The sequence below is a fragment of the Phaenicophaeus curvirostris genome, chromosome 4, assembly GCF_032191515.1.
Source record: "Phaenicophaeus curvirostris isolate KB17595 chromosome 4, BPBGC_Pcur_1.0, whole genome shotgun sequence".
Lineage (NCBI taxonomy): Eukaryota > Metazoa > Chordata > Aves > Cuculiformes > Cuculidae > Phaenicophaeus > Phaenicophaeus curvirostris.
Genome location: NC_091395.1, coordinates 50,555,829 through 50,581,117, shown reverse-complemented (window position 1 = coordinate 50,581,117; position 25,289 = coordinate 50,555,829). Strand labels below are relative to the sequence as shown.

General features: G+C 42.2%; 1 protein-coding gene across 2 annotated transcripts in view; it reads right to left on the bottom strand.

The window, feature by feature from the left end:
- FRYL (FRY like transcription coactivator) overlaps positions 1 to 18,756 on the bottom strand; it is a 171,604-nt gene extending 152,848 nt beyond the window's left edge. The window contains exons 1-2 of one of the 2 annotated variants that reach the window (XM_069856046.1): positions 18,620 to 18,756; positions 5,990 to 6,196 (exon numbers count right to left, since the gene is read on the bottom strand). The gene's annotated coding sequence lies outside the window, so the exon portion shown is untranslated. The remainder of the gene's footprint in view (positions 1 to 5,989; positions 6,197 to 18,619) is intronic. The other variant, XM_069856047.1, reaches the window with a different exon arrangement.
- Between the last annotated feature and the right edge of the window lie 6,533 nt (positions 18,757 to 25,289).

The following is a 25,289-nucleotide window of genomic DNA, read 5'->3' as shown; positions in this document are numbered from 1 at the left end:
GAAAGACAGTAGGATTCTGTTTCGAAAAAGTTTCAGGCTGGAATCACTTCTTCCTTAAGGAGGACACCACAAAAAAAATACTGCTTTTCATTTCTCAGTAACTAATTTTCAAAACATCCATTCTTTTCAAGTTAATGTGCATTTAACAGGAAGAAAAAAAACTCTAGAGAATGTAACATACATTTCTAACACACACGGGTCAGCTTATAGTACAATTGTTTCAAGCCAGCAAGACTATCTACAAATGGAAATACACAGAGGCATCACAACTGTCATTTTGTCTACACTAGGTCTATCTTTTGTCATTCACACAAAAAAAGCCAAGGAAATGCAGCTAAAATTAAGAATAGTAGCTAAGTAGACCTTAAAGAGACAGGGCCCTCTTCCTCACACAACACTTCTTGCTTCCTTGACTCCGCTGTACATATTAGGCTGAATCTTTACATCCTTTAAATCAAATCAAAGGCTCATAGACTTTATTATGCTGTTGTTGTCACTGTACTGTCTGAATCAGCATTGCTGCACTTCATGAGCTGTTTCTGAGGAGGAGTGAAGGAGGACAGCAAAGGTGAGAACTCCATGGTCAGTGGTGCACTGTAAGTGCCAAGTGAGGCAGGATATATTAAGCCGTGCTGGGCAGAAGCACAGCAGGGGGTGGAACTTGGAGAATTTCCACAGGAAAGCTCTGCAGCTACGTAGAGGATATCAAAAGTAGCTGCATCACTTCTGCTTTACCCAAATCTCTAAAAAACCATCCACCACTGTCTATCTGTCTTTGAAGTACTTGTTCTGTATAAAGACATGCAGTGTTTTTGTTAGCTACTAGCCAAGGGATAGGCATTTTCTAGTTCCCTTGGTTTCTATTCCACTATATATCATAGATTTAAACTGTAATACAGTCTTTACTGTAACTTGTGCAGTTACTCTACACCTTGATAAAGAGGATTCCTTTAAATTAAGCACCGCTCCAACCCAATTTTTCTCAAGCAAACAGTTTCTGGCTACACATGGGGAACAGCAACATCTCCACCACCAACAATAAAATAGTTGTCTGACCAAAAAGACTGTTAAAAATAAGATTTTAAAATAAATATGCATACAGATAGCTGCATATAAATAACAGAACTGTAACACCACAAAATTAACCAAGATCAGTTAGCAGACAAGAAGTTTTCACCACTTTCTTCTTGTTGATGCATAAGCAGACTTCTAAAAAAATCCACATAGTTCAAGACCCTTTGAAGGCCAAATGTATTAAATTTTACGTCTTAAAAAACACCACTAATAGCGCCTTGTATATTAAGTTTAATATACAATAAAAAATGGCCATAAAGAAGCCTCAATTCAACTAAAAATGACCATTTATTATAAATATACACAGCTTTTCTCCATGACAGAAAATAAGTTTAAGAAGAGAAAGCTTCACAAAAGTTTTCAAAACAGAAATTTTATGAACATTGGAAGCTGCTACAAAAGAAAAAACCCTCTGACCTTCAAGATGTGAGCAGCCAAGTCCCCAGAGCCCTAGCACAGCTAAATCCTACAAGACACAGTCAACAGTGTTCTTCTACAACAGGAACAACAGTAACAGGGGATGAGGGAAAGGCTGAGGTACTTAATGCCTTCTTTGCCTCAGTCTTTAGTCGTAAGGAGGGTCGTTCCGTCTGTGTACAAACCCAGGAGCTAGAGGAGCATAATGAGGCTCCCATGATCCAAGAGGAGGTGGTCAGAGCCTTGCTAGCCTGACTGGACAGTCACAAGTCTATGGGGCCGGACGGGATTCACCCTAGGGTACTGAAGGAGCTGGCGGATGTGCTGGCCAAACCCCTTTCCATCATCTTCCAACAGTCCTGGAAGACTGGGGAAGTCCCACTGGACTGGAGGCCGGCTGATGTTGTGCCCATCTACAAAAAGGGCCGCAGGGAGGACCCAGGGAACTACAGGCCTGTCAGTCTGACCTCAGTGCCAGGGAAAGTCATGGAGCAGGTGATCTTGAGTGCTATCACGAAGCACATGCAAGAGAACCGGGTGATCAGGCCCAGTCAACATGGGTTCACAAAAGGCAGGTCTTGCCAGACTAACCTGATCACCTTCTATGACAAAGTGACACGGCTGCTGGATGAGGGAAAGGCTGTGGATGTGGTCTTCCTGGACTTCAGCAAAGCCTTTGACACAGTTTCTCACAGCGTTCTGCTTGAGAAACTGTCAGCCTCTGGGCTGGACAGGCGCACACTCTCCTGGGTGGAAAACTGGTTGGATGGCCGGGCCCAGAGAGTGGTGGGAAATGGTGTGAAATCCAGCTGGAGGCCAGTGACAAGTGGGGTTCCCCAGGGCTCAGTGCTGGGTCCAGCCCTGTTCAATGTCTTCATCAATGATCTGGATGAAGGCATCAAGTGCACCCTTAGCAAGTTTGCGGACGACACTAAGCTGGGTGGAAGTGTCGATCTGCTGGAGGGTCGGGAGGCTCTGCAAAGGGATCTGAACAGGCTGGACCGCTGGGCAGAGTCCAATGCCATGAGGTTTAACAAGGCCAAATGCCGGGTCCTGCACTTGGGGCACAACAACCCTATGCAGTGCTATAGACTGGGAGAAGTCTGTCTAGAAAGCTGCCTGGAGGAGAGGGACCTGGGGGTGTTGGTTGACAGCCGACTGAATATGAGCCAGCAGTGTGCCCAGGTGGCCAAGAAGGCCAATGGCATCTTGGCTTGTATCAGAAACGGCGTGACCAGCAGGTCCAGGGAGGTTATCCTCCCTCTGTACTCGGCACTGGTGAGACCGCTCCTCGAATCCTGTGTTCAGTTCTGGGCCCCTCACCACAAGAAGGATGTTGAGGCTCTGGAGAGAGTCCAGAGAAGAGCAACAAAGCTGGTGAAAGGGCTGGAGAACAGGCCTTATGAGGAGCGGCTGAGAGAGCTGGGGTTGTTTAGCCTGGAGAAGAGGAGGCTGAGGGGTGACCTCATTGCTCTCTACAACTACCTGAAAGTACGTTGTAGAGAGGAGGGTGCTGGCCTCTTCTCCCAAGTGACAGGGGACAGGACAAGAGGGAATGGCCTCAAGCTCCGCCAGGGGAGGTTTAGGCTAGACGTTAGGAAAAAATTCTTTACAGAAAGGGTCATTGGGCACTGGAACAGGCTGCCCAGGGAGGTGGTTGAGTCACCTTCCCTGGAGGTGTTTAAGGCACGGGTGGACGAGGTGCTGAGGGATATGGTTTAGTGTTTGGTAGGAACGGTTGGACTCGGTGATCCGGTGGGTCTCTTCCAACCTGGTTATTCTGTGATTCTGTGATTCTGTAACCCTAGTCTGGCACAGGTTTCCCATTCTATAGATTAAGTACCTCTTCTGTGTCCCATCAGCATTTTCCTCTTCTGTGTTCTTGCAGATGTCTCTCACATGTTCCACATGACTTGAACAACATGAGGCATCAAGTGTGAGGCATTCTGCAAGTCTACACCTCTCTCCAACAGAAACAAACCTTTAGTCAGGCAGCACTGAGAACTAACGTTCAAATGAAGCAGGAGGGGAAAAGAAGTGCTCCCAACTATTAGAAGATGGTGAAGCCCATTGCACTAGGTAAAACACAAGAGCATCCTAAAAGAAACATTGTAATAAAAAAGAACCTAAATGTTTCCATTTCTTTCTCCAATATGCATCTTACAATTTACGCAGACACCCACACCAATAAACTGCTGAGCAAGCTAGTTTGTACCAGGTACTGCTTTAATCCTAAATGACTATTCAAGGAGAGGCAGAAAAAAAAAAATTAAAAAAAAATAAAAACACCTCTGAACTTTTCTCCTCTTGACTCTCTTAATTATTCTGGGGGGAAAAAAAAAAACAACTACCAAATTTAAAGTGGTACACCCACAAACACACTTATAATGCATGAACATGAACAGGTACACTGCTTCTTCTAAATACTGTTCAGTAATTGCACTTACTGACGGGAGTAGGCTTTTCAGCATAACTGACACTCCAGATGGTTTTCCAGAGAGGTCACGCGATCTTCACCATCAGAGCTTTTTGAGACCTGACTGGATAAAGCCTTAAGCAACCAGGTCTGCTGATCAGGGAATCAATTCCAGGGAGTAAATTAGTAACACAGAAGGACAGCTGGTGCATATTTCCACCTATATATTATTTTTCCTTCCCACATGTATTTCTGAAAGAAAAGTACTTGAGATAAGACACTCTACATTCTGACAAGAAAATACACCCTGACAGAAGACTTGCCTTTACCTTTTGCTGAAGGGAGAAACAAATGTTTATTGCCTACACACAACACAATAGATTTTAATAGCGAAGGCAGAAAATATATGCAAACCCTAAGAACACAATTGCCAAGGATTTTTTTTTTAAACCTACTATCCAATAGCTTTTTAAACATCTAGCTGCAAGTATAGATTGTACAACAATTACTAAAAAGTATTCAAAAAACTAAATCAGCACTGAACAGCCTTCTTGCCTTCTTTCCAATGTGGAAATACACAATTCAACCTTGAACACTGTTTGTCACTGGAGCATGTCTGCTAATAAGCATATAGAAATATATATAATGATTAACGCCTTTTAAAGTGAGAAAAAACATGAGTTGCCAAAAACATCATACCAACCCACAAGAGAACCACTAACACAAAAAATTATACTAAGGTTCTCAAACCACCTGCCTTCATTTTTCCCATTTCATTTCAAAGATTGATCAGAAATTCCTACTCTAATGGTAACAAGTGTATTTGCCTTCCTTGAGCAACAGAAAGATATTGATGTTCAAGCTAAACTTCCGCAGCAACAATTTTATTATCTTTTGAAAGTATACATACATCAAACCAAAAATAATTACAGTATCAAATTCTAATAAAAGACAGTCAAGCAAGTCAGAGTGTTCTGTAACCAGAAATGAAAGCCAGTGACAGAGGCAAAAATCAGGGATATGATACTCAGGACATGACCCAATGCCAGAACTTACAATATATTCAAATTCTACTTTACTGCATACTTGTCCTTTAAACAATACATATGGCAATACAATAAAGGAAAACAATAGCTATGCTAAAAATATTATAGAACAATATTCTAATTATTTATAATTAAAATTAATGATACAACATATAATATTCTATTACATTCTATAATGTAATATTATAGAATACATAATAAATACATCAAGTCCTGAATACAAAAGTCCACATAGCAAATACCACACAAAAATATACTTCAATATTTTCTTCCTGTCCTGCCAATATACTCTATGTTCTCAAAGGCCAAAAGGAAGCACAGCCCGTCAGCATTACTACTTGGCCATAGGGAAGCAGTACATTGCATCATTTTTGAAAGACAGTTTAGATGGTGGATTAGTTAGATCTATCCATATCCATTTCAGCTCAGAAGCACTTTATCTACAACTGTCCTGTGCTTGACAGCAATGCGGATCTATTTATTATTGATAAAATGGTTACACTGAGAACAGTAAGGAAAAGGGCATCTATATAAGGAATTGTGCTGGTCTTAACTAATTAGCTGCATTACCTGGCGTTCTCCACAAGGGGACAGAGCTCAGACACTTGCCTGGGACTCTATTACCACCAAAAAAGTCTAATTTGCATTAATCACAGAATTGCACAAAAGACAACTTGGGAGAATCATTGAACATACAGGAATTACTTGAGAGAATGTACAGTTTGATTATCATTAACATACATGCACCACATCTGGCTTAGGAAGTTCCTGAGCTGCAGACAGGAAGACAGAAGGACACATGCCCTGTTCTTAACCTCATCGACATTCACTTTTGGCCAAGATCAGTTACCACATCACATTGAATCAAGTGTTCTAATTTGATTTAACACAGTACAGATATCCTTCTACTCAGATAATTGCTATCTGAAATAGTTTGAAGTTTGTTAACAGTATGGTATAGATCACAAAGACCTAAGCAAAAAGGAAAAAAAATAATGCATGAACATTTAAGACAGAACTGTGAAAAAGGTCTTACCACTTAGAAGCCATTGTTAATCAACAATGAGTGCTGCTATCATATCACACGTAGGATTGATCCATCAAGACATTTTCGCCCAAGTCCAACGTGTGCTTAGAGATGTGAGAGTAGACAAAGATGTAAATAGCTACAAGTCAGCTGGTAATGTAGTCAAATATTGGAAAAAGGCCTCCAACACAGAACAGATAACAGAAGTCTAAAATGCTGAAAAAAAAAAAAAATGAGAAAAAGCATAGTCAAACCTTAGACACCCAACTGAAATGTCAGCATTTGCCAAAAGTTGTAAAATTCTGGGTTTTTTTAATTGAGAAATCTGTTACGCACGTCTTCAGAACTGTTGCTCTGCTTACAAACTAATGATTCATAATGATTTTTTCCCCCATGAAAAATAGAAGAATTAAAATTGATACTGAAATAAAATCTAGCTTCCCACACTCAGCATGTTACGTACATCCATTCTTTAAGTAGAGTTTTAGTTGGACTTTAATTACAAACATACTTCATTATATACACAATTGCTCCCAAATGCAAGTCATTAAGAATCAGCTTTTTCATATTAATCCTTTTATTTATTTTCTGATTTTTGCTGATTATTTTTTTTCCCCTGCTTGGTTAGCACGAGGATGTGGTCAGAAAAAGAAACAAACAGTACTTCAGCTGTACCTCCCTAACAAAGCCTTGAGAATGTCTGGAGATTCCTTCACAACAGAAGTCTCTGTGCAACTTGCATACTTGTCACAACTTGCCTAAGCAGCAGAGTTTGTTTTTGTTCTTCTGTACTGCCAAACTACAGCAAAAGCACTTTACTATTTTTAATTTGACCCTGGAGGCAGATCAAGCGCTTCTAACTGCTTCTAACAATTCCAGTCTCAACCTGCAGTGGCAATTCACTGCTCCTCATCATCTAGTTTGTATAAAGAAGAAAAAAAATATTTTTTTCACAGTCAGACTAAAAAACTGCAGGTATCTACAAAGATCTGTACACCCAACGTGACTTTCAGTGCTCTGTTGCAACACAAATGTACTAGTTTCTTTTAGTGATGTGTGAACCATGCAAACATCAATTTTCATGTACAGTTTGCTCTACTTCCTAATTAGTGTTTCCAAAAATACAAGAGACCCACATAATAAGTGCAATCTAAAGGTAAATAAGCCACATCCTGAAGATTTTAAGATGTAAAAGAAAGTTTTTAAGTGGGACTTAGAGACAGGCAGGAAAATTAGATCAGCTTTCGCAAATACGAAGCAAGCTAATGTTTATGTATAAACAGAGAACATACTATGCAATTCCTTGAAAAAGTAAGTAAAATCTTTTGAAGACTTGAAATAAAGGGAAGCATTTAAAGATGGATAAAATCCTAACTCTGAATTTTACCTGCTAAATTGTAACTAATAAAACATCACCTTCTTTCTGTAGTTTGTGCATTTGACAGCACAATGTATCACAGCAGCATCACTTTTTCCTCTTTAGACAATTAAGGCAAGCAAACACTATTTGCTACGCAGCAGTAATATACTGCATTTCATTCTGCCTACATTTGTGAACTGCACTGTTCACAAAGGAGAAGTAGTTTAAATCATCTTGTACAAAACCCGACATCCACTCCAGTTTGGAAGTGAGTGGGTCAGCTGTCCTTTAACACCTACCCAGTTACACCAACTGTGAACAGCACTAAGTAAACAAAAAACGCGCTACATAACTATCCCTACAATTAAAAGAATACCTGAACAGAAATTCACGGTGTCATGTGCTGACATTTTAGTTCACTTTCTCAAATGAAATGTAAAGTCACAGATAGATAACCCATTCTTTCCATCTGGAAGTTTCTCTTCTCGCTGTGTCCAGAACAAACATCTACAAAACCAGTCTGTGCTTGTCATTCATCTCCATTCTCCACCACACCAGATTCAATCTCTGCCCCCCTGGCCTCCAAGACACTACCCAACAGTCCAGATGCTTAATGGAAGAATGTTAAGCTGAAAACTAACTCAACTGTCCAAGCTTTAAGACAAAATATTGAAGTTTCAGTTCAGCTGGCAGTGTTTGGAAGGAGCCCAAAGGGTGAGTGACACACGGAAACTCACTTGAGATATTCAAGCTTTTTAGTGGTACATACTGAGCAATAATAAAATTGCAGCTGCTGCCCAGAACTTCAAGTATAACTAGAGCTTTATTTGAATACAGCCTGAGGTATCCTACAGAATCAGTCTGATTAGATTAAGTTCGACTACATGAAAAAAACCGTATCAGTAAAGGTAGCAGTAAAGTCAAAAGTCTCCAACGATGTAAACAAAACTTACAGTAGCTACAGCATATTGCTAGAGGGAAGTTCATTGGGCTTCATGTCCTAACTGCAGCTTACAACTGAAGTTAAAATGTAATTACTCTTTATCAGTTTCGGAGCCAAAGGTATCACAGAGGAAGAGGTTCAGTGTTTGGGATTAACCCCTATGAAAGATTTCTGAAAAATTAAGAAGCAGAGCATGACAAAATTACATAAAGTTCAAGTACAGAGGTTAGCTACTATAGGGTTAAAAAAATAAATTCAAAAGACACCCCAAAGTTTTCATACCTAAAAAATCCACAACTCCTCTAATATCCTGAATTGGAAAACACACCTAAAAATCCAGCCAACCTCAAACTTGCCTGAGTAACAGCATATAGCAGGTGATAAGTAACAGCAACTTATTACATGAATTGTTTTGGGGGTGTATTTAAAAAGAGAAATTCTCTCAATTACTTTCAAGTTGATGTATTACGTTCACAGAGTAGCTGCTATGTTAGCTAATATGCAAGACCGAACTCAACTTCACCTTTTGAGCAACAATTAGATGTTCCAAAACAGCACACTTTGCTAAGTGTAGGAGAGGTGGTACAGGAGACCACTTCCAAAAGCGAGATTAAAACTAATGTTGCAAGAAATGCAACTGCATTTAAGATATGCACAATGCACTAAGTTAGGGCCATTTTATAATTACTGGCCCAAAAGACTTAAAGGGGGAAAGCTAATAGTTTTAACTAATTGCTAGAAGTAGTGTTTTCCATGCTATAAACTCTATGTAGGCTTCAATACACTATATGCTTGCTTTTACAAACGTAGAATAAAGGCAAAGACTAATTATATTAGTTTTTAAGACATCATTTTAAAAATTATAACAAAAAGTTGCTAATAAACCAGTTCAGGTAACTAATGCAGAAATGAGATAACACTCATGAGGCAGATCAAGATCATCTGAGGCAAAACACAGGAAAAGAAGAAAAGGAAGCATATCTTGGTCTTACCAAAAGTTTGGAATACAGCCAAACATCTGCACCTGAGAACTACATTAGCTATAATGGTTCAACAGTTTCTTCATAGTTCTTACGAACAGCTCTCCTTTTACAAACCAACAAACTTCAGTTGAAAAGACTCCCATGCAATCCTCATTTGTAGATGAGAAGGATTTGCAAGATAAACTTCAGAGCAGGCTTGGTGCCAAATACGTAATAACGTGACCATGATAACTCAAATTTTAAAATATATATTCACATTCTCCTTTCTCTAGCTAGCAGGAAAAGGGACTAAGAAAAGTACATGAACCACAAATCCCAACCGTTGGGCCAGCATCACAAAATCTCCCTGTTATTTTAAATTTTTATTGTAACTTTTTAATCTTTTGTAATCTCATTTCAGAGTATTAGAAATATGTCAGAACTCAAACTGTGTTTTTACCAGAGCACAGTGGATATTTCCATCCACGTATAAGACCTTTCAAGTCTCTCAGGTTAGTCATTTAATAAAAACTGCTTTCACAAGTGCTAGAGCCCAAGAAATCCACTGCTTTTAGAAACCAGAACGATGCCCAGGTGCACCTTCCCTTGGTGCTAATGCCCTCTGTCTCCCACCTTTACCCGCGCTATTTTCCAATCATTAATTTAGAGGAATGTTTCCTAAGCTGTAGTACAGCAACAATGATTTTTTTCTTGGGCCCCAAAAGTGACCTTAATTATTTTCTATCATATAAACTAAAGGTGGGGGACTAGCTATCTGAGAAGAAAGTATTTCTGTGCTACTTTTCAAGAAACAGCAAAATAAGCATGTCCAATCTGCAAGCTATCTGCAGAGGACCAAGAAGGTGTAGCTCTCTTCTCTTAGCATCAAAGGTTGTAAGCAACATAGATACTAAGACTACCTCAAACAGATGTTGCTTCTACCAGGAGAACAGCTAAAACCAAGTATGTGCTGGCACAAATTGTTAAATTCCACACACAAGTGTTACCCAGTTCTCTTAGCCTTATACCACCCAGACACTTATTATCATTCGTTCCTTCTCATTTCATGTGCACTGAGGATGGGAAAAGACCATAACCAAGAGCAAGAACCATCCCTTTCCTCAGATGCACTGCTGCTAAAACAATAGAACAGAATAGTGCATCTACTGAATTTGCAGTGGCTCCTAGGAAAGCCCTTACAACTGTTAGTTAATCTCAGTATCATCATTCACAATATCTGCACTAAGAAAGTTTCAGCAACAGGAAAAGCAAGAACTTCCATGAGTGTAGCATAGGAAAGAAGCCTCAAGTTCTGACCTCTGCACCACCACCACCACTGCAGCAACAAAAGGGAAAATGCAAAAAATGCCAAACAGCTCTAGAAACTAAACTCCTTTTTTTCCCCTCCTTGTACAAAACAAATTACAAGCACAGACCAAGCTAAAAAACAGCCTATAAGCATGAAACTAAATAATTAAATCCAAAGAACAGAAGCTTGTATCATACTTTCAAATTGCTATGGCAATTTTCTACTTGTGAAAGTATCTCAAAACAAAAATAACAATTCTTTTTTATTCAACAAGCTTTTGGAGATCAACATCTAGCAAGGTTCTAGCACATAGAACTATCAAATGAAACATCAACAGCTTATGTACTACTTTTGCTCCCTTAGCAGACTGTTAAAACTAAAAATGTTCTCTTTCTTAAGAAGTGAAAAAAAATATTAAATTCCTAACCAGTTTTATTACTGTGCCTGTATAAAGAGAAAAAAATACACGACAACAGAGTTTTTCTTTAGCTAGTCTATACCATTAGGAGGAATCATCATTAACTTTATGAACATTCAGTACCAAAGCGTAAATGGACTTAAATTAAAAAAAAACAATACACACAAAACCCAGTTTATTCCTTTGAATAAAGCAGGAAGTTGCTTTCCCTGCTCCCTCTCCACAAAGCAACTCCAACAGAAGTTAAACTCAGGTGCTATATACAAATTGCTAGTAGTTCTTCAAATATGCTGACCAGACAGTGCTGAAATATAACAGTTCGCAGATTTCTTATCTGCTTAAGCAGCTGCAGAAAAACACACATTTTGATATATCCCAATCTAGTGCAATACTCTGTGGCCTCTGAAAATCTGAGGCAAGTACTGCTTAAAAGGCAGTAGTGCTAACTGCTTTGAAATGCAACAATGCTTTTGAAATTACAAGATCGGAATGAGAACTTTGTTGTACTTGCAGACCACCTCTATCCATTCTTTTTTCAACAACGTTCAACCTGAAGAGTTCAGAGTCTGTATTTACACATGCCAAGATATGAACTTGTTGCTTCACTTTAACAGAAGCCCCAACAAGGCCAGTCTGCCTTCTCCAACAAGACAATAAGATGAATAGAAAAGAAGTTGAAACATTCTTCCCGTTTCTAGGCATAAAACATTATAAAAGCCCTATTGATTTCTCTTTCCAATGCATCCTACTCTTCTCATAACAAATGCATACTAGTTTTCAAATAGCCACCTACTAAATTCAAAATAGCTTTCAAAGATTTATGTCACTGACATACACCAGTTCTTGAACTTCCATCACCTGTATCCCTCTAGCTAAAGCCATGTAACAACTTTATGCCTTTCAACTACATCGTTACATGCAAGAGTTTTATATAATAGACATGGTTTTAAGGGAGCATGCAATAAAAGCTACTATAAAATTACAGGGCCTAGGAAATACTTGAAAATAGAACTGTTTAGTCAGGTCAAGAGGGCAACTTGCACTACACCATACCATGAAATGCACTATGCAGTACCGTCTTTCTACATCCTCCCAAGAGATAAGATTGAGTTTCAAATTGGATCAAAGCAGCTACACACAACTCACCCTCACCATCACAATAATAAAAGTATAATCTGTGTCTACCTGATGGCTTTACAGATTTTAAATAGCAGGCTATAATATCAAAGGTTGATAATGATGTACAGTAAAAAGAAAAGTGTTCTTAAAATGATTTTAAATCAGGTTCATTCTTTCCTTAGTACAGCAAAGATCCAAAGGTATACAAAAGTGTTAAAGAAATGTGTATAATGATAAGTATAGATTCTCAGTTTCCTCCTCTAAAAGCTTGTTCTATTCATTTTCTGCTTGTACCTACCTAGCTTTCTGCTCCCATGCTTGCTATCCACAACTTCCCACCCATACCAGCTATTCTACAGTTATTCACCTATTAATTCTGCACATGAACACATACACACCTACACCATCTGAAGAAACATCTCTGATCCTCAGTGCAACATCTACCACCAAGTAGGTTCAAACAGAGAGGGCAGAGGCGAGATCTAAACTGAAGGAACAGAGGGAATGGTGTAGCATCTCCGTGATCTCTCTGTCTATAGGAAACAGATTTGCCATATCTGAGTGAGGTTGTCAGGGAGACCTACCCTTACCAGTACTCTTCCCAAGATCAGGAACACTCACTCCCATTTCCTTTCTCTTTGTGAGCTGAGATGAGGTTTCCAGGAGTTCCCCAAGTCACTGCAACAGCACCAGCCATCATGGGACCAGCAACTACTCATCACTCTACCCCAGGGAAGAAACAAGCCAGTCAGTACTGACTGTGCACAGGACAGTAGTTCTTCAGCTTCTTAAATAACATCTTTTTTCGATTATGTGTACAGAGCTAAAAGTCTTGTCATTTTTGCTTACAGATATCTTTTTTAACATGATCAGCATTACCGGCAGATTAGATTAGTTCAATTTAAGATCATGAAAACTCCATCAATGTCAAAATGCCCAGCTTCCACAGACACAACCCTAACAGTTCTTTCTGATTCAGCAAAAGAACAGAAGTGCTTTCAATAAGGACTATTTTCATACAAGACAAACAAAAATACCTAGGAACACTTCAGCCTGCCTATCTTTCATGCTAGCTTCTCTACAGAGAGAATCAGGCTTTGCCCAGGTCTACTGTTAACTCCAAGTCCCGTTTGTTGCATGGCATTTACAAAAGATGCTTCTTCATTTTGCAAAATTAGGGAATGTCACTGGAGAAATAAAGTTAATCTTTGTGATATCAACTTCAAACATGAGCTGGCAAAGTGCACGCACAGCCCCGAAGGCAAAACACATCCTGGGCTGCATCAAAAGAACCACTGCCAGCAGGTCAAGAGAGGTGATTCACCCCATCTGCTCTGCTCTCATGAGACCCCACTCTGAGTACTGTGTCCAGTTCTGGAATCCCCAACATAAGGGGGATATGGAACTGTTGGAACAGGTCTAGAGGAGGGCTATGAAGATGATCAGAGGGCTGGAGTACCTCTCCTATGACAGGCTGAGACAGTTGGGGTTGTTTAGCCTGGAGGAGAGAAGGCTCCAGGGAGACCTTAAAGTGGCCTTCCAGTACCTGAAGGGGGCCTACGGGAAAACTGGGAAGGGCCATTTACAAGGGCACATAGTGATAGGACAAGGTGGGAAGGCTTTAAATTAGAGGAGGAGTAGATTTAGATGAGACATTAGGAAGAAACTCTTCACAATGGGGGTGGTAAGACACTGGGACAGGTTGGCCAAAGAAGCTGCGGATGCCTCATCCCTGGAGGTGTTCAAGGCCAGGTTAGATGGGGCCTTGAGCAGCCTGATCTAGTGGGTTGGAACTAAATTATCTTTAAGGTCCCTTCCAACCCAAACCATTCTGTGATTCCCAAGATATGGTTTATCATAACATTATCAAGCCTTACAGTATAGATATTCCCTCACTTTTTTTTAATTAATTATGCTTCTTTTATTCTCTTTTGACAGTCTCCCACATCTAATTACTACAGCCTTATCTTTTGGAACAAGCACAACAAGCTATCTGTATTTGTAGTTTTCACCCTCTCTTTCAGCTCTTGCTTTATAAACACATCCAACATTATATTCAGCCACTCCAAACAAACAAACTTAGCTGCATGAAGCTGACAAAACCCACACAATCCTCATCTTTGAGACCACTACAAAAAAAAACAAGCAGTGAAAGATGAACAGCAGTAAGTCTTCCATGAAAGGCTACGCAAGCATTGTTGAATATTGCACAGGAAGCCTTTCCCATATTTTCAGAAGGATCTTTTCAGCACATTCTTGACTCTAAAAATGATACCTGGTTATTCTTTCTGCTCTTCCCTGGCTTATTCATGCATTGCTAGGGGTATCTTTGAGCTCCCTGAATACTACCTGCACAAGTAAGACTTAACGTTGCTCCCACCGTGACCTGGCTATGATAGGTGCAAGGACTGTTGGCAACAGTGATATTTCTCAGTGCTGCATTTTAATCTACAGCTCCTCTTTCCATTTAATGTAATACACGTCAGAAGCAATTTTGTTTGTTTGTTTGTTATTAGCTGTAGCTTATGAAGACAAAGCAGAAACCTTGACAGAACTAAGGAAAGAAAACAAGATCCTACGGTTTACTGGCAAGATATTTCCACCAGACCATTGAAAGACCTCTATAAAGTCCCACTAGAGCCTTTTCTGGAATACTTCATACAAGTCTGGTCAATGCATGCTACAAAGACTAATTTATATATGAAAGAAAGCAATGATGAGATTTTCAGATGGCCAGGTGAACAGGAAACATCTCACCCAAACAAAAGAGTCTGGTTTATCTGGTTTGGCAAAATTATACTACTTTCTAGAAATACAATGAAGGTAAGCAAAATAAACGTTACAAAGAAAGAATTGTTATTTAAGCTGAAAAATAATGTTGGCAACTGCCACTGACATCAACTACTATTACTATGCAACACTCAAATTACAAATACTCCCAAGTATTAGTTATTTAATTCTGAAGCAGTCTTCCAATATTAAGATGACTAAACACAGGTTGGTTTGGTTTTTTATTAACTCCAAAGTGACCAGCAGCATCAGTAAAGTACCTAAGTCAATAGTCCCAAGTCTCCTGCTACAGGGTCTGTGGAAAAGCCAGCTATTTTAGACTAACCCAGTCCCAGCTCTGAAAAAGTACAGTTCACTCACACTTGTACAGACCTCCTCTCAAAGCAGCAGCTGAAACAGCAGAAGAAAGGTACTCCCAGGAGGACATCTATGCAAACTCAATGCAGATCAGCTTTATCTATCTTCATCACTAACTGCAAAAAAATAATTCACGTTGCTTACATTGACAAGGGCAAAAACACTCATGGAAAGAACGAGACATTAAAACCCCAAGGCATACAACAACAACTTCTGGGGACTAGGCCATTGTGTCAGACCAAACACCAAGATTTTTCAGAGAGCATCAACCTCAACTTTAGAAGTTCCTTTTTTTAAAAAAAAAATTTGCTCCTCTTCCATTTATGCATGCAAAAGTAAATCACTAGGAAAAACTAGGGATAAACACAAAAATCCCTCAAAGCTGAAGCAATGTCAAGAGCAGACACAGTTGCTTAACTAGCTTGAGGGGATTTACTCCTTTCTGATATCTCCCAGTGACAGTATTGGACACTTGCTGTCTGAGACTGTATTCTGTCACTCTTCCTGGGAGATGTTCATGTTAGAGGGAATTAAGGATTATAATAGATTTGGGGGAGGGGAAGGAAGGAAGGACAACATAGGTCTTAGAAAAGACAGAGCTATATAGCACTACACAGATACTTAAAGAATTAACTGTCAAACACTAAGGATAAGCGAGCCAACTACCAGAAAGAACTGCTGTTTTAATCAATAAGAAAAAGACAGAAACAACCCTAGCTGAGTCAGTCTGGTTAATATCTATTACTGGAGTTCACTGGGATTTGGAGTGAGACCAGACAAGAATAACACTGAATCTTAAAACCTTCTAACATTGCAACACTTCTTCTTCAGCCTATAGCCATTCCTGAGAGGATTATTACAGATACAAAAGTCATAAAAGGTCAAAGTTGTTTGGGTGTGAGCGTGCAGAAGCTGTACAAAGTGGTAAACCACAATTCTACCTTATACTCAGCCAGCTACCCTCCCGCTGACAGATAACTGACATTGCATTTCGTACCGGTAAGGCAATGCAGGCCAATAACTACAGAAACGGGCTCACAAACCCTGAACCATTATCTTAGTCTTTCTCACAGTAATTCATATAACTCAAATGTGCATACAGCACCTTCCTCTCACGTTCTTATTTGCAAGACACCTATGGCTTAAATATAGGAAAAAAAACTGCTAAAAGCTCATGGCTCTCTAAGCCAGAGGGAGCGTACTATATACCCATGCTCTGCATTATGCAAATCCACTAAAGTGTAAAGTTTGCCTGTATGTCTCTTTAAAGAATTCAAACAAAAAAAAAAATCGCCATTTAGTTCTTTGTGCAATAATGAAGTAACCATCGCTAGACGAGATGAGTAAGATAAAACTAAATATACATAATAATATAAACTAAAAGATACAAAACTAAATATAAAATATAGACAATTCCGGTTGTGGAACATGGTTTTACAAGTTGTTTTCTCGATACATAGCCACTAGGAAGGAGGCTATAATCTTCTTAAGTTCTTAGAAAAAGTAAATACAGACAGTGTATTCTCAACTGTATTAGCAAAAACTTCCAGCATACCAATTAATTTTAGCCCCTAAAACTAAAAAGACAAATACAGTGAAAGACACGTGAAGACCACTCTGGAGCTGTTGAGGCCTAACAGGATGACACTGGAAAGCATTAATACAGTAAGATGAAAAACAGAACAGTCCTACTTTTTGCCTTACAGCCCTACAACCCTCAAACTTCCCTCCTCAAAGGTACTTGCTATTACATAAGAACCAGCTATCACCATGCTTTGGTTCATCTAGGCCAGCCAAACAGGAACAGAATTAACCCAATATTTCACCTTTGCCTTAACTAAGCCCACAGAAGAACTAAACAACTTTTCTTTTGAAATTAAGTTCAGCCAACAGCTTTCTGTGACATCTCAAAGCAACATACCAGCACTCTGCTCCAAGGAAACCACTTCCAGAAAAGAAGTCAGCATGGGCTTTAACAGAATAAATTAATATAAGTAAGGAGCCATTCACAGTAGCAATTTGCCCAGGGAAGTCAGTTGTCTACTGAAAATAACCACCATCAAGTACCACTAACTAAGGGCCTCTCAAACCACAGATAAAGGAAGCTTTTGACAGAGAGAACGTCACTCTCCTCTTTAAATGCTTCACTCACACAAACCTGCAACTAGTTTTTACCAAGGGGTTTGTTTCCTTCGTTTCCTTCCTGCAATACCATCACAAGATAAGAATCAGTGTGTGGTTTCCCAGCACTTACTCAACAATGTTCCACAGAGATTCTAAAGTATTCAGGGCACATCCTCAGCACGACAGTGACACCATAGAAGCAGCGACAAGAACAGCCTACTGAGAAAACAAGACTTCGAGAAAATACTTCTGACTACAGTTAATTTCACTCTTTGCTCAACCCACAGCCAGCAGATCATCTCCTTTATCACAGCACTATACACACTCCACATTGCTTGTTCTTGCCCAGATGAGTGTCTCTTCACCTACTGCTTCAATAACTTATCAACACCTTTCTCTTTCTGGGCTACAGATACATGAAGGTGGTTACCTTGTAAGCCTTTCTCGCTACACGAAGTCTGAGCTCAGGAGACGTGCAGTGCACAGAAGAGTAAAGAAGAACTTGGCTTCTGCTTTTGCGTATCTCCTTCCTAAAGCACGTTTCAGAATTGCAGTTCTGAAGGAAGGCCAGGTTACAGTCTCACTACATCACCTCCAGACTGTTCTACTATGCCTTAAAACTGTATTAGCAAACTACTTTCGCAACTCATTCGATAGGAGCAACCATCAAAGTATTTTGGGGTCGAGGTTTATGTTTTCCCTGCGGTTCTTCAGGGCATTTTATCTGGAGTTATGCCGACTGCTGGACCCGTGATTTCTGGTTAGAACACGAACCGAACCGTCTGCCGCGGAGCTGAAGATTCGTACAGTCAAGAAAACTATCGCCTAATCACAAGACTGGAAACACAAACGCGAAAGCGGAGGGCGGGGAAGCTCCCTCAGCCCCGCGGTGCCTCCAGTCCCGCCGGTACCGCCCGGGGGGGCAGCGAGACGGAGCGTTCCGGCCCCCGCGGCAGGTCCCGGCGCCCCCCGGGCCGCAGGGCGCACCCGCACGGGTGGCGCTCGGACGCTCGGGATTCCCGGGCGCGTTTCGGCGCGGCGGGGCGGGGCCGGGAACAAAGCCCGGCTCCGAGCCGCCCTGCCGGCCCCGTCCCGCCATTCCCGGCGCCGCCATCGCCGCGCGGGCCGGGGCGGCGAGGGGGAAGGCTGCGGCCGCTCCTCCCCGCCGTAAACAAAGCGGCGCGGCGCCCCCCCACGTCGGGGCGGGCGGTCCCGAGCCCCCCTCCCTCCCCTCTCCGCCTCGGTGCCGCCGCTCACCCGCCGGTGCGAAGCGCCGCCTTCTCGCGGCTACAGCCCCCCTCGCGGCGCCTCGGGCGGGAGCCGCTGAGCGACGCGCGCCGCCGGCATCCCCCGCCGGCTTTATCCCGCCGCCTCCTCCTCTCCCCCCCCTCCGGTAACTCGACGGCGCGGCTCGTCCCGCCCCCCCCGCGCCTCCCCATTGGCGCGCGCCGCCCCGCCCGGAACCGGCGCTCACTGGGGCAGGCGCGCGGCACTCACGCGGCACCGCCCCCGCGCCGCCTCCCATTGGCCGCGGCCGCCGGGCCCCGCCCCCGCCCGGCCAATCGCAAGGCAGGGGCGGGAGGGGCGGAGCCGCCCATTGGCCGCGGCCGCGCGCTTCCTGCGGGAGGGGCCCCGTGGAGCGGCGCCGGGCGGGAGGGAGCGAGCGCGGGGAGAGCTCGGAGGCGCTGGGGCTGCCGGGCGGGGATGAGGAAATGGGAGCCCCATAACCCGCTCCAGATGCAGCAACCTCGGTATAGAATCGTAGAATAGTCTGGGTTGGAAGGGACCTCAAAGATTCCACACCCCCTGCCATGGGCAGGGACACCTCCCACTAGATCAGGCTGCCCAAGGCCCCATCCAACCTGGCCTTGAACACCCCCAGGGATGGGGCAGCCACAGCTTCCCTGGGCAACCTGTGCCAGTGCCTCACCACTCTCATCGTGAAGAAATTCCTCCTTATGTCAAGGTATCTTCATCAATTATATTGACAGCAAGACCGACTGCACCCTCAGCAAGTTTGCAGATGACATCAAGCTGAGTGGGGCAGTTGCCACACCAGAAGGACAGGATGTCATCCCGAAGGACCTGGACAAGCTGGAGAAGTGGGCCTGAAAGAATCTCATGAGATTCAACAAAGCCAAGTGCAAGGTCCTTCACCTGGGTTGGGGCAATTTGCAGTTTCAATACAAGATGGGGGATGATGTGATGCCCTGCAGAAAAAGACTTGGGGGTGCTGGTTGATGAGAAGCTTGACATGAGCCAGGAATGCACGCTCATAGTCCAGAAGGCCAACCATATTCTGGGCTGCATCAAAAGAAGTGTAGCCAGCAGGTAGAGGGAGGTGATTCTGCCCCTCTATTCCTCTCTTGTGAGATCTCATCTGGAGTACTGTGTCCAGTTCTGGAATCCTCAACATAAGAAGGAGATGGAAGTGTTGGAATGGGTCCATTGGAGGGCTACAAAGATGATCAGAGGGCTGGAGCACCTCCCATCCAAGGACAGGCTCAGAGAGTTGGGCTTGTTCAGCCTGGAGAAGAGAAGGCTCCAAGGAGGTCTTATAACAACCTTCCAGTACCTGAAAGGGGCTACAAGAAAGCTGGAGAGGAACTGTTTACAAAGCTTGTAGTGATAGGACGAGGAGGAATGGGTATAAACTGGAGAAGGGCAGGTTTAGACTAGACATAAGGAGGAATTTCTTCACCAGGAGAGTGGTGAGACACTGGAACAGGTTGCCCAGGAAAGCTGTGGCTGCCCCATCCCTGGAGGTGTTCAAGACCAGGTTGGATGGGGCCTTGAGCATCCCACTTATCCGGTGGGATATCCCTGCGCATGGCAGGGGTGTTGGAACTGGGTGATCTTTGAGGTCCCTTCCAACTCAAACTATTCTATGACTCTATGTTAGGTTGATGCACCATAGGTCTGTTTCCCCAGAGCCCTCAGCCGTGGCAGAGGCTGGGGCGAAGCTGGAGCTTTGAGTGCTGGATTGAGCCCAGCAGGTCCCAGACTGCAGGGAATTCACACTGGGGCTAGGGGCCATGTCCCCCTGCCCTATGGGAGGTGCCGCCTTGGTGGAGCTGGGCTGCCAAGCACTGGAGCCATGGGAGCTGTGGAAACCTTGCAGCTCTGGTCCTGGGACCATCCACCCTGCACAGCAGATAAAAAGCACTAGCTGCTTTCACCACTGGAACCTCACTTGGCTTTGCCCACAGTTGTCCTAGGAAGGTCTGTGCTCATGGAAGCACACAGGTGGAAAGGCAAGGCAGTGAAAGCACGCACAGCAGCATCCTCAGAAAATGCCTGGCGCCCAGGCTGGCCAGGGTTTCATCAGTACAACAGGTCTGGTGGTCGAATGCAACAATGTGTTTGTAAGCAATGCATATATTTGGGAGCAGAGGGTAATAAAAAGGAAACAGTACTAACATTGACATTTTAAGGGGTTAGAAAGTAACTTTTCTCGGGAAGTGTGTCCAAACGCCCAGACTCAAAAGGAAAGCATAATGTCAAGCATAACGAAAGCAACCCCCAAGTCAACCTTTTTTAACTGTCAAACACAAGCCTGCCTTGTAAGTACTGTCCTCTAATAAGCATGCCCAACAAAACCAGAACCGAGTAAAAAGTATACTTTTTACAAACAATAAATGCTCCAGCACAGCAGTTGCCAATCTCTGTTAAGAGAAGCTCCAAGTTCTGTCATGTGCTTTGTGCAATTCTGGTTTACATAAAAGGTCCCTTCACACCTAACTACTCATGTTCATGCACTGCACACACAAGACAGATGTATATCAACAGAGCACTAAACAGTAGCAGCAAGAAAGCAGGAAAGGAGAAAATAGTTACATACTGGAAACAAAGAAGAATATTGCAAGTTGACTCTTTCCTGTAGATTTAAGAATGTTGCAAACTTATTTTTTTTTATTCTAGCAACTGTACCACAGTCTAAATATTAAGTAGTAAAACACCTAACAAGAAAAACTGAACTCATTGCTACTGATGTTGTGCATCATTTCAGACAATTGGTTGAGGCAAAGTATGTCACAAGTTGCTTGTGATTTTTAAGTTATCCCAAGGTAGGAACTCAGCCTAGTCTTTCCAGGAAATGCATATACATCCATGTAATTGAAACAAGAGTAGCTGAGCATAACTGCCAGTAAAAATCAGGACCGCTGGTATTTAACCCCGAGCACCTGAACTTTACAGGGCACAATCATGCCACTTTCAGAACCCAGATCCTCCAGATTGTTACCTGCCTGCTTTACAAAATAACTCTATGGATTAGTTAACACGTAAAGTAATCTCCAAAGTACATTGCAGTACCAGCTATTAGTAGCAGTAATTATTATCCATGTGGGTGAAGTCCTTACTAATTCAGGCTTTGAGCACCGGCTCCACAAAGACACCCACTCTGTTCTTTCTGATATGCCACAATGCTTCAGGCAAATAACTGATTCTTTGTTGTCCTTACAACAATGCTCTTCTTTGGTATGAATCGCTGTTATTTCTTCATTAGGCAGAGCTCGATTTTTCTAAATACAGTCTGTTAACTCTTGGCAGCCACTGAAGAATCAGAAGCTCTCAGCTGTTGTGTTTAACTCCATTGTCCAGCGCCAAGCAAAAAAAACCCAACAGCAACAACAACAAAAAACAATCACCATTCCAGCTATGTACTCAAACACATGAACTTCCAAAGTTTTGGTGGCTTTTCTTAGAGGATCAGCAGATACTCCAGCTACTTGTTTCAGCTACATCTTATGCACTATTGCATATCTAAACTTACCTGTTAAGCCAACTCCTTGATTTGCAGTGAATCTATATAAAGCCTGTCACTAACTGTTGAACAAGGGGATGAAGATAAAAGTTATCTGAAAGATAAGCTTTTAAACCACTGGTCTGTCTTCACACAACTTACCCTAATAATTCTTGAGCCCCAGCTTCAAGAGTTCTGAATATTCACCAGTGACTTTGTTTTGCAGAGTACTACAATTAGAAACTATATAATTTTCTCACCTACCACCTTCTCACTGAGTAATCACTTCATTTTAAAAGAACCTGATTTTTCAAAAGTTTTCCTTTTTTCTTCTTTGAGGTGTCTCCTTCAAAAGAAATGGTTTCAAATTTCTGAAGGTTAAATATCAAGTTTCAGCATTGCAGTACTTTGAATTTCATATATTCCTCACTCTTGAATGATACTAAGTCATAAAAGATAAAAAGTTTAGAGTTTCAGATAAGCAAGTTGCAATACATCTAAAAAAATAACTTTCTGACTCCTGAAACAGTGAAAAGATACATAACTATGCTATTCCTATTTGCAAGTGATCTGCCAGTTATGTAGATTGTATGTGCTTAAAAACACACACCAAACCAGCAATTAGAAAACAGTTACAGAAACATCGAACTACCATTGAAAATGTCATTACAACAAACAGCTGAAAATTCCCCCAAAATAACGTTTCCATGTCACCTCTAAAGGACTATTCTAGTGCACAGATTTTTAAACAAAGCCTTCCATATTGGATAATAGCACCTGACAAAGGAAAAGGCAGGGAAAATTCAAGAGATTAGATTTATAGGAAGGGGTTAGAAAGCTAGCCTTAAGCCTTGCCCAAGGACAAGATTTTATGTAATGTATCAGAAGGATTTGTCCATACCATCACCAATTTTAAACTCAAGTCTCGATAGTTAGAAGAAATATGGCATGAGTATAAACAAAATGGTGGAAGTAGAACAATTATCAAAAAGGGCATCCTTGATAAGCTTTCTTTCTATGAGTGAACTTCAAATAAAGGCTTGAGGATGGAGAACAGAGTGCCAAGCATGTGGATATGCTCAACTATCTGTGTTGAATATGGCCCAACAACTGCAGTTCTAAGCCAAAATAATTGAAGTATGTGAGCAGGTAAAAATTTTCAGTACCTTCAAGTTTCTCACAAACAGACTGTATTAGGTACAATTTTTGAAAGGATGATAAACTCACCAGTTTGCTGCTTGACTTTAATTTATTTTTCCAGTTGGAAGTCTAAGTGAGCTGTGGAGAGTGAAGTAAGGAAACTGAATGTATAATTATTAACTTTACAACAGAGTCAAATCAGTGGTTCAGAGTCATCGTTTTCTTCAATGAAGGAGAATGATTTCCATTTCCTCCCCATTGAGGTTCCATGTTTAGAGAAAGTCCATGGACTTATCTTCCCCTACAAAAACACATGCTTTAATAAACTATTGTACTTTTTGCCTAGAACATACTGAAAGCTAAGTGCGAAGAAGCTTGAGGTACTTTCTTGGTGCAGCCAGCCATGCCAGGCAGCCAAGCCTTTTACTTCACACATATTCCTTAGCCCATTTGTACTTGGCAGTTCACGTGCTCATGGAATTCATCTTAGAGTTCTGTTGTCTAATAATTTCAGCTATCTCACCTCCACATTCCCCACTAATTTCAGACGCCTTCAACCTCTACAACTTTCCCTCTCCCATCTTCAGGCATAGGCTTTTTTTGTACAGCCATCAGACAGTAGCAATTTAAACCTCTTAACTTGAATTCCAGTGTGAACAGGCAATGGTTTGCTCCAGGAAAGGCTTAAAGGGAGTGGTGCATTCCAGGCAAGTAGAAACAGATCAGGATAGGTGAATTCAAGCCACAGTACTGAATGTTTACAAGATAAACCCCCATAGCCTACACTGCATTGTCAGAAACATCTTTTTATTTTTCTCTCAGCTTTTCCTGAATTCTGTTAAACTCCAAGTATCCACTAATGCTGCCATTTCAACAGCAATAGCTAGAAGCAAGCACAGAGACTCTTCCTGTCTCCCACAGCAGTACAACCCAACTCACCAAACCTCTACCATTTACAACTTCTGACAGTCACCCACTAGTTCCTTGCTTACTTTTAATTAAAATAAGCTGGTTTTTAGGGAATCGGCATCATTTATTTTTAGATAATTCTGGCCACAAGCCTTCAGCAACCAGTTAACATCCTTCTTGGCAACACACGTAATGATCCAGTCAGGCACAGATGGACAAGAGCTTTCTGCTTTCATTGGTCAGAGCCAGCCAAGTAGTTCTAAGACCGAACCATAATCACACATGTACTGACAGACCAAACCCTGCCGTGCCTGCTCTCACACACATTACACGTCAGCATTGTTTAAGCAGGCAGGAAACAAGATAAAGCTCCAGAAGGAAACATTCTTGACCTAAATGAACCCTTCAAGCCTCAACTGCTAAACAGGTCCTTTCCACCACCCTTCCTCCAGAGTGAAATCATAGAATCACCAGGTTGGAAAAGACCTCTTGGATCATCGAGTCCAACCATTCCCATCTGCCAATAAACCATGTCCCTGAACACCTCTTCCACCCATCTTTTAATTACCTCCAGGGATGGGGACTCAACCACCTCCCTGGGCAGCCTCTGCTACCCAACCCTTGACCACAGTCCTGAATATGGTGGGCAGCACCGTGTTCCCTCCCTGGGGAGCCAGGCAGCGCTGCCGTGTGTGCATGTGTCTGTGTGTGGGTGTGTCTGTCTCCACGTGTGCGTCTCCACCTGTGTCTGTCTGTCTCCATGTGTGTGTCTGTCTGTATGTGTGTTTCCGCCTGGGTCTGTGCATCTGTCTCAACGTGTGTGTCTGTCTCTGTGTGTGTCTGCCTGTCTGTGTCTCTGTGTCTCCACGTGTGTCTGTCTGTCTGTCTGCATGTGTGTTTGTCTCCAACTGTGTGTGTATGCGTCTGTGTGTCCGTGTGTCTGTTTGTGTCTGTCTGTGTGCGTGTATGCGTCTGTCTCTCTGTCTGTCTGTCTCCCCCCCCCCCCCAAACCCCAACCCCGAGCAGGTAGGGGGGTGTGGGTGTGTGCGCTCCTGTCTGTGTGTCTGTCTATCCGTCTGTACCTGTGCGCGCCTGTATTCCCCACCTCAAACCCCGAGCAGACCCCCTCCACCC